Source organism: Heliangelus exortis, chromosome 2, assembly GCF_036169615.1.
Source record: "Heliangelus exortis chromosome 2, bHelExo1.hap1, whole genome shotgun sequence".
Classification (NCBI taxonomy): Eukaryota; Metazoa; Chordata; class Aves; order Apodiformes; family Trochilidae; genus Heliangelus; species Heliangelus exortis.
Genome location: NC_092423.1, coordinates 37,401,583 through 37,413,062, shown reverse-complemented (window position 1 = coordinate 37,413,062; position 11,480 = coordinate 37,401,583). Strand labels below are relative to the sequence as shown.

The 11,480-nt window shown below is 39.4% G+C and overlaps 1 long non-coding RNA gene across 1 annotated transcript in view; it reads right to left on the bottom strand.

Annotated features, from left to right (window-relative positions):
* Positions 1-286: 286 nt before the first annotated feature.
* LOC139792374 (uncharacterized) overlaps positions 287-11,480 on the bottom strand; it is a 100,573-nt gene continuing 89,379 nt past the window's right edge. Inside the window, exon 4 of the long non-coding RNA XR_011724233.1 lies at positions 287-502. This is a non-coding gene — a long non-coding RNA (uncharacterized lncRNA). The remainder of the gene's footprint in view (positions 503-11,480) is intronic.

Here is an 11,480-nt window from a genome sequence, read left to right as displayed (position 1 = left end):
TGTTGGGTTTTTTGATTTTTTCTGTTTTTTTCTTTTTCCCTAAGTGATTCTTAACTCAGGTCTGTCCATTGAGCCAGCTCATTGAACAGTCACAGAAATAATTTTACCAGCAATGGGCAAGGACATCACGAGGCTGGGAGCTGACAGACTGCTTCTGCTGCCTGCTGCCAAAATGCTGCTGTGTGAAAGCTTCTCCTGCTACCAAGGCTGGGGTGTCTCAGGGAGCTCACTGCTTAAATTGCAGCCCTTCTTAAATTGAGTACTGTAGACAGAAATTTTACAATTTTCCTTCTTATTGAACCAAAGTAAAGAAGCTGTGAGATAGCTGGTGACCGCTTGTGTCAAAGCAAACATTTTTGTGCAGGATACTGTACATTTCCTTTGAAACATATGGGAAAGTTATATTAATTACCTCACCATATGTATGTGGTTCCTCATTTTTCATCTGGAACTATCCTGTTTCTGTTTGACTCTGTATCAAAGCATCAGGCTTAAGAAAATCCTGGAGAAAAAAAAAAAAGGAAATTTTTTATATCCATGTTGTAACGTAAACTTGGATTTCCTTTCCTTTCTTTGAAAAATAATAGAAAAAAGAAGAAAAATGTAAATCCCTTTTCTCATATTATTTTAATTTAGAAATAATAAAAGTATTCTATTTGCATTCACACTGACATATTTAGTGCTGGTTCTAAATACCCTTATTAAATCGAATCATCCTCCCAAAAATATATTTGCATTTAACAGTGTTTTACAATACCTCATAGCTTACTCTTGGGGATGTACTAAAAGAAATATGGGACACTTTCTTTGCTGGCTCCCACAGCAGTATAATAAGGAAAACAGAGGAAACAATTTTCTCCTCCAATAGGTGTCCCAAAGACATCTTAAGAGAGCCTGTGATCTTTTCTGAGATTATATTTTATATTTACATTCCGTGTCCTAATCCCCTTTGGGTTTAAAAAAACAAAAAAAGCCCTTAATTTCACAACATGAAATACATTGAAATAATTTAATTGCTGAGTCAAAGTATGGAAAGGAATAAATTAACTTGGGGAGGGCAAGGGACAAAGGACTAGCCACTAGTACTCCTGTCTCAATTTGTAGGCATGTGGCAAATCTGAGTACAATACTTCATCTGCTAAGCCCTGTGACATTAAGATAGATCCCTACAATTCTGGATATCCTGCATGGCTATCACATGCATGGCATGGCACACAACCCAGTGTTGCAGACCTTTCTCCAGAAAGAAGTTACATCTGCCATGTGGAAACTGAACCTGGCTTTCTACCTGTGGAGGCAAAAGCCAGGGCTCAATTGGTTTTTATCCTCTTAAATTGTCAGTATGCAGCCCGTGTCCCTACCTGGACAGGGCAGCTTGGCAAAAATCAGGTGCCACAGGTGAGCTGTGTGTATGCATACAATTTTCCTATCCCTTATTGCATAATATACAGACATTTCTATGATGTTATATCTGCATAGCACTTATATAAATGTATAGTGTATGCAGATAGGGTGACAATTTGTTATATTTATCTAACAACTGGAATGGCTTCTAAAAAGAAAAAGTCCAAGTTGGGTTCTCCCATCCTCTTCACCATTCTTGCCTCAGGCTTCCAGTGCACAGTACACTCACTTCTTGGTGCATCCAGGGAAAAAAAAAAAACCAACCAAAAACCAAAAAACAAACAAACAAAAAAAGAAGTGCAGAGTCCTGAGGAGTTTATGTCCCAGCGTAGAGGATGCTGGCAATAAGGGATAGCTGGGACATCCTTGAAACTCCAACAGTCTGCAAGTACAGGCTGGGGCTCTCAGAAGCTGTTGCTGTTGTCAGGAACTGTTCCAGTTTATATATATAGGCTGTTCCAGTCTATATCCCCAGGCTCAGGGACAACTGCATGCATGAATCTGTTCCCTGCTTACTGCATTTGGGCATTTGCTTCAAAAAAGGAACACAAAAAAATCTAAGGAAGTTTTTTTTGTTTTTTTTAACAAATCTGGGTAGTTCAATATTGTTGGAGTGCTACTATGCCTGATTTCCAAAACCACATTGTAAGTTACTATGTTTTATGTGCAAGCAACAGAAAATGCTGAAGTTCTGTTTCTAGGGACAGTACAGATCAGCTGATCAAGAGAAGCTGTAACAGAGAACTGATCAGGATAAATATAAAAGAACAGTATAACTCCATTAAGCTGGTAATTGTCTGTGTGTGATAACCTTGTTTTAGATACTACACTTTTCTTGTAGTAATACAAGCACAGCACTATAAAATTTAGGGCTTCTTTTCATGTGTGCTCCATCCCAGTGGGATCTCTGCCTGAAATACTGCTCCAAGGGATGCAGCACATAATCAGTCCCTTTGAAACAGCTCCAGTAACGCTGAGTCCATATAAGTGTGGATGCCAATTATGCTAATGAAACTGCAATGGGACCAACCATGTTTCTAGCCACCTTCTAACAATGTTGTAAAACTATTCTCACACTCAGCAACTAATTTTTTTGGTAGCATATAACCACAGAAAATACAGAAACTTACTGTACCGTGGAAGTGACACCAAATCTTCCCAAAACCTAAACCTGCTAAAAAGACCAAGAAAGTAACAGGTAACTGTAGAGAATCTAGGATTTTTTTTTCTAAATTCACTTTTCCACTTTTTCTAAATTCACATCTCCAGAAGATGCAAGGCTAATGCAATCAATATCTATATGGCTCTCCTTTCTTGCTCCTTGTTTCCCTCCAAGGCAATGCTCTGTCCTGAGGAGAAGGCACTGGGAAACTGTAGAGCTAGCAAAAGTTCAAGATGCCCCTAAGAAATACAAAGGGACATCTTTAAAACTTTATCTCCATTTCCTCTTTTTGGCTGATAATATCTCTTTTAGAAACACTGGATAGGCATTGCTTGAAGCTCCAGCAGCACCAGCCATGTGTGGTTTCTCTTATCCTCTTACACAGTGGTTCCTGTGGCAAGGAAAACTCTTCTTCTGAGGCAAAAAAGTGGGGGGTTCAAAGACTGTATGTTAAAATATGTACATTCCCCCTCTGCCCTTAAATCTCCACTGACTAGAAGCTGCACATACATTCTGCAGGCATATCTCCAAAGTAAATGGCTCAATCAGGAGGCCAAGCACTATCTAAAAATCTATTCTACAGACTTAGATTTCTAAAGACTAAAATAATCTGAAGATTAAAATTTAATCTAAAGATTTAAGTTTCAACAGAAGAGTAGCATATGGTCTCAGTGCATCACATCAGGCTGTAATTTCAATACAAATTTGCATGACAGATGCACAGCATATGTTTTTGCATAAATGACATGCACACCTGTACATACTGAAAGTTTGGAGTTTCTCCATCAACCCTATGTTCTAATCATCTCATGGACCAAAGTTCAAATCAGCTTATGTGAACATCACTATTAAGGCTACTATAAAATCCTGCAGATGACAATTTTAGGTTGTGGTGGGAGTAATTAATGTAAATCATGAAAAGACACAGACAGGAATAATTCATCAGTAATAAAATTGTTCACACATGATTAGTAAGGAAAAGAGAAAAGGACATGCAAGACTGATTTGTCTGTACATTCTTGGGCTATTATTTTTTGCACGGGTGGGAAGTCCTTCCTCACTGGTTTTTTTCCACATTAAATTCCATCAGCATCACTTTAGTTCCAGGACTGCTGTGTTTCCACTCTTCATGCACAATTTTTACTGATACTACAGTCTCATGGAAGCAGCTTTGAAATCTCCATTGCTGTAAATTCATCTGCCTCCAATTCTGTCATCACTTTGTAGACCATGACAATTGCAGCCTGCAATCTTTTTGTAAAACTAATTAAAACTTTAAAATGTTAACTTTTTGTTTAGTTTATAAAACAATAATGTGTTGTCATATTTTCCTGTCCTCTCAGCTGCCTTTGAAGGGACATCTCGCTAACCACACTGATTCCAGGATGGGCAAGGGATGTTTGGAATTACCACTTCAGTTAAAGGCTGGCAGACTTAGGATAGGCCTAATTCTCTGTCATGCCTGTAAATCCATGCTGCTGTCCCTCCCTCATTTCACAGGGCACTGGTTGAAGAGCAAAGTCAGACTACAGTGGTGGTGGTGGTAGAGGCACCCTGGAGCCTACAGCTCCCGAGTCACTCACTTTGTCCCCACTGCACAGACTGCAGTGACCTCAACTGTTGATGAAGCAGTTTCTAAACCTTTGCCATTTACAGCCTATCATTTGAAAATGTATCTTCACAAACTTCAATATGAGGTAGAAATGCTAATCTTAGATGTCCTGACACCTATTGTGCAACATTTTGTTGGCAGAGCCCAGAGATGTGCTATGGTATTTGATCATTAGGCTGCTCAGATGCCCCTAACAAAAAGTAATTTCCAAAACTGTGTTTCAAGGCACTGATATTACCACATCGTGCTGACAATATTAATAAAACTAAATATTTATTTTTCTCAAAAAAATACTCCACCTTGAATGTATTAAACATACCTTATTATTTGCTTAACTGGTTCTGTATTATTATTCCTCTCTTACATGCTCCTCCATTTCAACTTGTTTATTTTTGTCATCTGCTTAATACTCTAAAAAAGGATTTTCTTAGAAAAAAGAACTGCCTTTTCTGCCACAGGTAGCATTGTCTTTGACACCAGAGGAAAGGGAGCGCTCAGAAGAAAATAGAAGAAAATGTCTCCATTTAAAGAAAAGGAGCAAGGAAGCACATCCCACCACAGGAAGGCAGAACCTTCCCTCTGCATTTTACTGCAGGCTTCAGCTTCCAGTCCTCAGCCCCAAATTAACACCAGATATTATATGAGAGAGTTGTTTGCACTACAAGGGCTTGAGGAGTTTGCTAAACAGTGAACCACTCAAGAAGTGTTACACTGCTTGTGTGTTTCTGAGGATCATTCTATGTATGATGTGAACTGCTGATAAGAAATTTTGAGATACAAAAGCTGGATAAGCTCACATGTCATACCTGGAGTGGCAAAGATACGTACAAAGAATGTAGAAATAGAGAGATGGGAGGAGGTAATAAAGTTATGTGGGAAACACAACAATTTTATGGAATTTGACCATATCTTATGCTATTTGAAGCTTGAGCAGTGGTTTCATCCTTCCTTGCTTGCTACTCACTGCTGCCACCACGTGTTACCACATTTTTTTCCTGAAATAATAATGCCCTTTGGGATGGGAATATGGATACTGCTGTGGGCAAGAAGAACCTAAAAAGTGGTAAGACACTACCCTAGAGAAACGATGTGAAACGGGCAAGGCGTTCCAAGATTGGGCATTGTTGAAACAATGTACCAAACTTCAGAACAACTCCATGTGAGTAAAAGCATAGAATTCTGGATCAAGGAGTCACGCTATTTAACACCAGTGGAGTCCTGGTATTCCTTTTGGATCTTTTGTCATGCTTTTTTGGAATGACAACTTCATTACTAATGAACAAATGTGGGCAGTACTCAGGAAAGTTCCTAATTCCCACGATCTGGTAGTGTGGCTGTTCCCTAAGGAAAGCCAGTCTTCCAGTCTGAGCTTATTAATAGGAATTGTGAATATTTTTACTGTCAGTACAAATGACTAATTAAAAGGTTTTTAACAGTTGCTGTGTCTTCATGATGCAAAATGTGGGTAAGTTTCACTCATGTCATTACACACTGTACTAAAAACGTATGAGGCTCAGACCTGGTAGGACAGCAAACTCCTACGAGCTGAACTTCCCCCAGTGTGGCTTGATTCTCTGCTAAATTTATCTCATTTTAAATAACTCTTTAGGGATGACATTTAAGTGACAATCTGTTGATAGCTAATCGCAAGCTTACTGCATATAATTTCAATGGAATATTTCAATATAGGAGTTAAGGTTCACGTAACAATTTTCTGGTTTATGGTCCTGTTGAGGGAAACAGGGAGCATATGCACAGCTTAGCTGTTCTCTCTTCTCTCTGTCTGGCAGGGTCTGAAAGCACATGCCTGGGTATTGATGCAGTGTTACCAGTTCTCACATCAGTCAATGTGTTACCAGCACATACTGCTGGGCCAAGGAGTAATGTCAAGCTGTCAGCCTTCCTGTAAAACACAAAAGCAAGCTTAGTTTTCAGTTTTCATGACTGAGAGATAATGGGTGGGTAATCCTATCTCCAAACCAAGAACGATGCTGAAGGTATATTAAATCCTGTGATGTTTTAGCCACTCATGTTTCTGAGAGACTGCTTATGCATCTGACATAGCTGGAAGTTTGTCCAAAGTCAGTGGTCCTTTACACACATGTGTTTTGCAAACCTGTGTTTATAAACCTTGCTGGATAAGCATGCTGGGAAGGAATAGGGAGATAATGCTTGGTCAGGACTCAGTGAAGAGGAGAGGAAATGGGAAAGACACAGATGTGGAAGTCTGATGTTGCTTTGCATAAGATGTAGACTATTTAGGAACTAATCCCACTTTCACACAACATTTTTTTATCCCAGTGCCTAAAAAAAGGTTTTTCACCATGGTGCATGGCAAAGGCCCCATGAGAAAACAGATGGTGCTTGAAAGAGGAGATGCTCTGTCTGGATATAAGGAAACCTCGTGAGGGCAACTGAACATGAGGAGGTGCTGCCCAAAGAGGTTGTGCAGTCTGTGTTGTTGGAGTTTCTCAAGACCTGGCTGGATAAAGCCCTGAGCACTATGCTCTGCTCTCCTTTGTGTCAGACAGGAGCCCTCCTGAGGTCAGTTCCCACTTGGGCTACTCCATGATGCTGGAATTCTATGGGCTAGAATGACAGCAAGGGCAGACTTCAGCAGTGTTGTAATGTAAGTGTCAAGGGCTAACATTAAAGCCTATGTTTCAATAAACTGGACAGATTGAAGTAGTCTGTTCCTGTTTTCAAGGGTCAGTTTTCAAATAAACATTAAGAAGTGTGGGACTCACATTTTATTCTGTGAGTGGGAACACCTTTATTGATGGGAGGAGAGAAATGTAGGCAAAACAGTGTAGGCATCACCTCTGAGCCCCCTGTGTCCTACTGAGATGTTTTAAAAAATACAAAAAGGATTTTGTACTAGGTCCTGTACTAGGACCTAGGTTCCTCAGATGGAATGAAGTTCATTATTTTGACACTCCCTGGCATGTCATATTCTTCATGAGCGCCCCAGTTTTAGGCCTGATGGTAGATACCTAGCAGTCTGTCCCAGGCTCTCTCCAACATTATGTTATTAATATTGCATTTAACTCCATTATTTCTTCCATTTCCACCTCAGTATGAATTGCTTTATTACTACATAGAATCACAGAACCACAGAATCATAGAATGATTAAGGCTGGAAGACATACTTTGCTATTACTGCCCAGCTACTGACCCTTACTGATGCAAGAAGAGAAGTGAATGTGAAAACCAGGAGTGTACTAGCACTAAGAAAAAAGTGAGACTGTATTTGATTTCCCTTTCTAGAACAGTGATAGTAAACCACTACTTCCAACTGATGGAGTCAGGGTATTTTGTACTTCTTTTTGTTTTCTACAGATGGAGGAGAATTAGGTCCTCAGTTCTGTGCTATTGTCTCTAACTCTTGTTTAAGGTTGCATGCCATTACTATGATGCTATGATGACACATATTCTTTTTTGTTTGGCAGAAGAAAGTGCTTGTGGCTCCACTAATTTACTTCAAAGCTGATGTGGGTGTCCTGGGTGCTCTATAATCTTGAAGCAACCAGTGTTGCCATGATGGAGCTGTCAGTACAGCATTCGATGGGAAAAAAAAAAAAAAAATAATAAAAAAAAGGTATTTTGGAGGGCGTGAAGGGATTCAAATTAGTTTAGAAGGATGTAGGATGTATAAGGGCAGTGTTTCTTTAACAGGGTAGTCCATATGAGACTTCCTTTGTGCAAAAGGATCTATATCAGCTAGCTCCAGGACAAGTCTAAAAAATATTGCAAATGATTTAGGCAGTCATTAAATATGACCTTTGTTCTTGGCAGCAGCACAAGAAAAGCAAGAAATAATTAAGCAAGCGACTGTTGAAAGTACTACAGACCAATTTCAACACTAAGTTTGTTTTCTGCTGCAAGATGGTGTTGCCTCTTGTTGTTTCATTTTCCCATGTTCAAAGTAAGGCACAAATGTAATTTAACATCTACAAATCTAGTTATGGTAATTAGCATTATACATTTAGAATATGTCATAAATTATTTTCATACATACTGCAGCATCCAGCATTACTCTTTATATTTTTATGTTTCTGGGTTATGAATTTTTTATTAATCCTCCCAAATCTACCAGGTAAGGTACAGTGTATTTACAAATTAAGGAAAAAAAGGCAGCACTGGGCCAAATGCTCCTTCAAGGAATAGGAAATTAGTAAGAAAAGTGCTATGCCCCTTCATCTCACTGGGCAGAACCAGAACAGTTTATCTGCTCAATAGAAGTGGTCATAGCTGTGACTACCAACAGGTGCTAGAAAGGCTTTCCAAAATGCCTAAGTATTTAGCTATCAAACTCCTCTTGAATCTCATGAAATTAGGCAGCTTGCCACCAGGAAAATCCTACTAGGCTCCAGAGTCTTTAAGATATTTAAGCAGATGTACAAAGACTTTGATTGTTTTCATGTAAGAACCCCATCCAAAAAATGTCCCTTTTTCTCTTACCCTAAACACAGTACAGCAAAATACACATGGGGGAAACCTTTTAAACAACTGTATTACAGGCTAGCTTACCTTGAATATATTTTTCCTCATCTCAGTTTTTATGAATCAGAGAGAATATTTCTTCACATTGTAAGAATTAAAAATTTGAATAGGTTTTGAATCTTCAGTTCTATTACAGGAGACCCTGACTGCAATACTTCACTCAGAAGGTGATGGCCCTGTCTACCCTGATTAAAGAAGGCAGAAAACAAAAATTTGCAGGCATTAGAGGTTCCAGGAATTCAAGTATTGAAGTAGTAAAAAATTCTTCCTATGCAAACAGTAAAAAGTGGATAGAAGGTGGTAGGTCCCTCTACAAAGTCAATGAAAAATAGAAGTCTGTTGTGTGTAATCACTTCTATTCCATTTTTTGCTTGTCTCAATTTCACTGTAATAATTGCAATCCAACTAATCAACATGCACCATTTCCAAATAAAGTAGATCACAAATGGATTAGAAGTCAGGAATGTCATAAAGCTGTGAAAAGCCAAATGTCACTCTTCAGTGCTGCAAGCACAGACGAAGAGTATGGATCTGGTGGAGAAAGCCAGGGTGAAAGCAACACATACTGATAGGTTATCAGACACTATGTAAAACAGGTTAAAAGAATTGGAGTTATCTTGTCAAGCAAGTAGAAGAGTTGGGGGGGCTTGTGATACCTCTTGCAATATGTAAATGGTTAGGGCAGTGGGATGAACTACTGTTCATTTCAATACCCCCTGTGGAGAGGATGCAACTTAAAGAGTTTCAAATGCAGCAAGAAAAACTTAGGTTTAACAGAACAGTAGGGAACAGAACCCCAGGGGCTAGTTAAGGACAGGACTAGGTGGCCTGGAGAGGCTGTGCACTTAACACCAGAGAGTGGCCTTAATAGCATTTTCCAGATATGGAAATACCACAACCCAACCCATCATTTCTTGACAAAGACACAAGCTACTGACATGGTTTATCAGTCCCCTCCCTGCTCCTGGAAGAGGCTTGAAGAACAGGCCTGGAAGAGGACATGGAACAGTCACTTGGGAGGTCCCCTCTGCTACTCTGTGCAGTCCTGGTGGAGAAGAGGCACTGAGGGTGCTCAAACACCAGTCCAGAAAGAGCCCTTCCCGATGTTTCCCAAAGCTTCCCAGCCCCATACCCCTGGGCCTGGAAGTACCTTTCTGGGATGTCCTTCCCAAGAGGTCTGGCCCACCACTTCCATGTTGTCTCATGGCATGAATGGTGCTTGGATACAGTCCCCTCCCTGCTGCTGCTGCCTCCCCAGGGGAATGGAGTCATTATGTCCTGGCCTTCTGCATCTTTTGATTCTCTACCTCATCAACACCCTTTTCTGTAAATGGTTGGTATTTGCAGATTGTTTTTCCCTCAGCATGTTGAAAGAGCTGTGAGGCATGTGAAAGACATCAACTCAGAATGTAAGAACACCTGATAAAATGCACTATAAAGTCCATTAAACTAGCATCGTGCTTTGTCCTCTGTCATTAATAAGGTTGTTACTGCATCTCATGTTTATCATCACACCCTGCTCTTGAAAGACCTGACAGGAAACATTTAATGTTTTTACAGCTCATTTCTGATTTTTTTTTTTTTTTACTGTATTTACCAGATATTCAATTCTGTTATGCACTGAAGCACAAGGAAAAGGTCCCCATCACAATTTCCCAAAGAATGAGCATAAGAATGAAAGTTAGATGTCAAAGAGCTTTCACTTACTGATATTTAAGGGAGAAAGCAGGTTTTTTTTCTGGTACTAGGCAGCATTTTCTGAATCTTGGGTTAATGACAAGTCCATCAGACCCTATTGTTCACCAGAAGGTATAATCAGAAACAAAATTTAGATGAAGCCATTTCTATTATGCTATGGTTTGTAAAGGTTAATGTCCTCCACTCTGAAATAATTCTCATTCCATTTCTATAGAACTTTAATATTTTTGTCTAGATGTAAAACAACATTCACTGAATACTTGAATAATTTTCTTCTCTTAGCTTAAAGCAGAACATCCCCTTTTTAGATAAAACCCCACCAAATCAAAGCTAACAAATAAGGAACAATAGTTCAAGCTAGGCTTTTTGTTTCTTATTAGCTTGGCATCCTTCTTTCTCCACTTTTCTATTCAGCTTAAATTATTTGACTTCCTAAGCCAGCTCTATAGCTCAACTAGTGCTCTATATTTAGGTTTATCATATGGCTTATGAGATATTTCTTTGTGTGGTTTCCATACAGTCATTACTGTGTTGGGGTCAGAAGGAGGAAGAACATTTAGACTTTTTCTAATTCATCCTCCAAAGATTTTAGATTCAAGGAAGCTCTAAATAATAAAATACATGGCCTCACGACATGTTACAAAGAGCTCATTAGTTGGTATCCTAAGACACTTCGACTGCTTTTGCAAACAGATGCTCCAAATACTGTTCTTAATTAAATATCAAGGGTTGGATTCAAATGTTGGTTCGTGCCAGCAGAAGATTGCACACATTTTGGCACCAGGCCCTGATCCAACAAAAGGATAATTGTGAATGCCTGAAACACTTGCAGGCTCCTGTCTTGTGGGCAGACTTGCCAGGCATCAGGATCAAATGCAAATAGTCTGAATTTTGAGGGGTTTCTCAGGTATCAGAGTGGAAGTGCAATCCAGATGGTTGCTTGACAGCATAATGTGTGTGTATGCTTTGGACACATCTCTCTCAGTCAGGCTGGTGAGAGCTGCTTAGTGGCATCAACAACCACCATTACAAATCTTTTGAAACTATTGGTGAAGATATAAGAGGGAAAAAAGGTGTTATAGTCATGGAAGGGAGAATTAT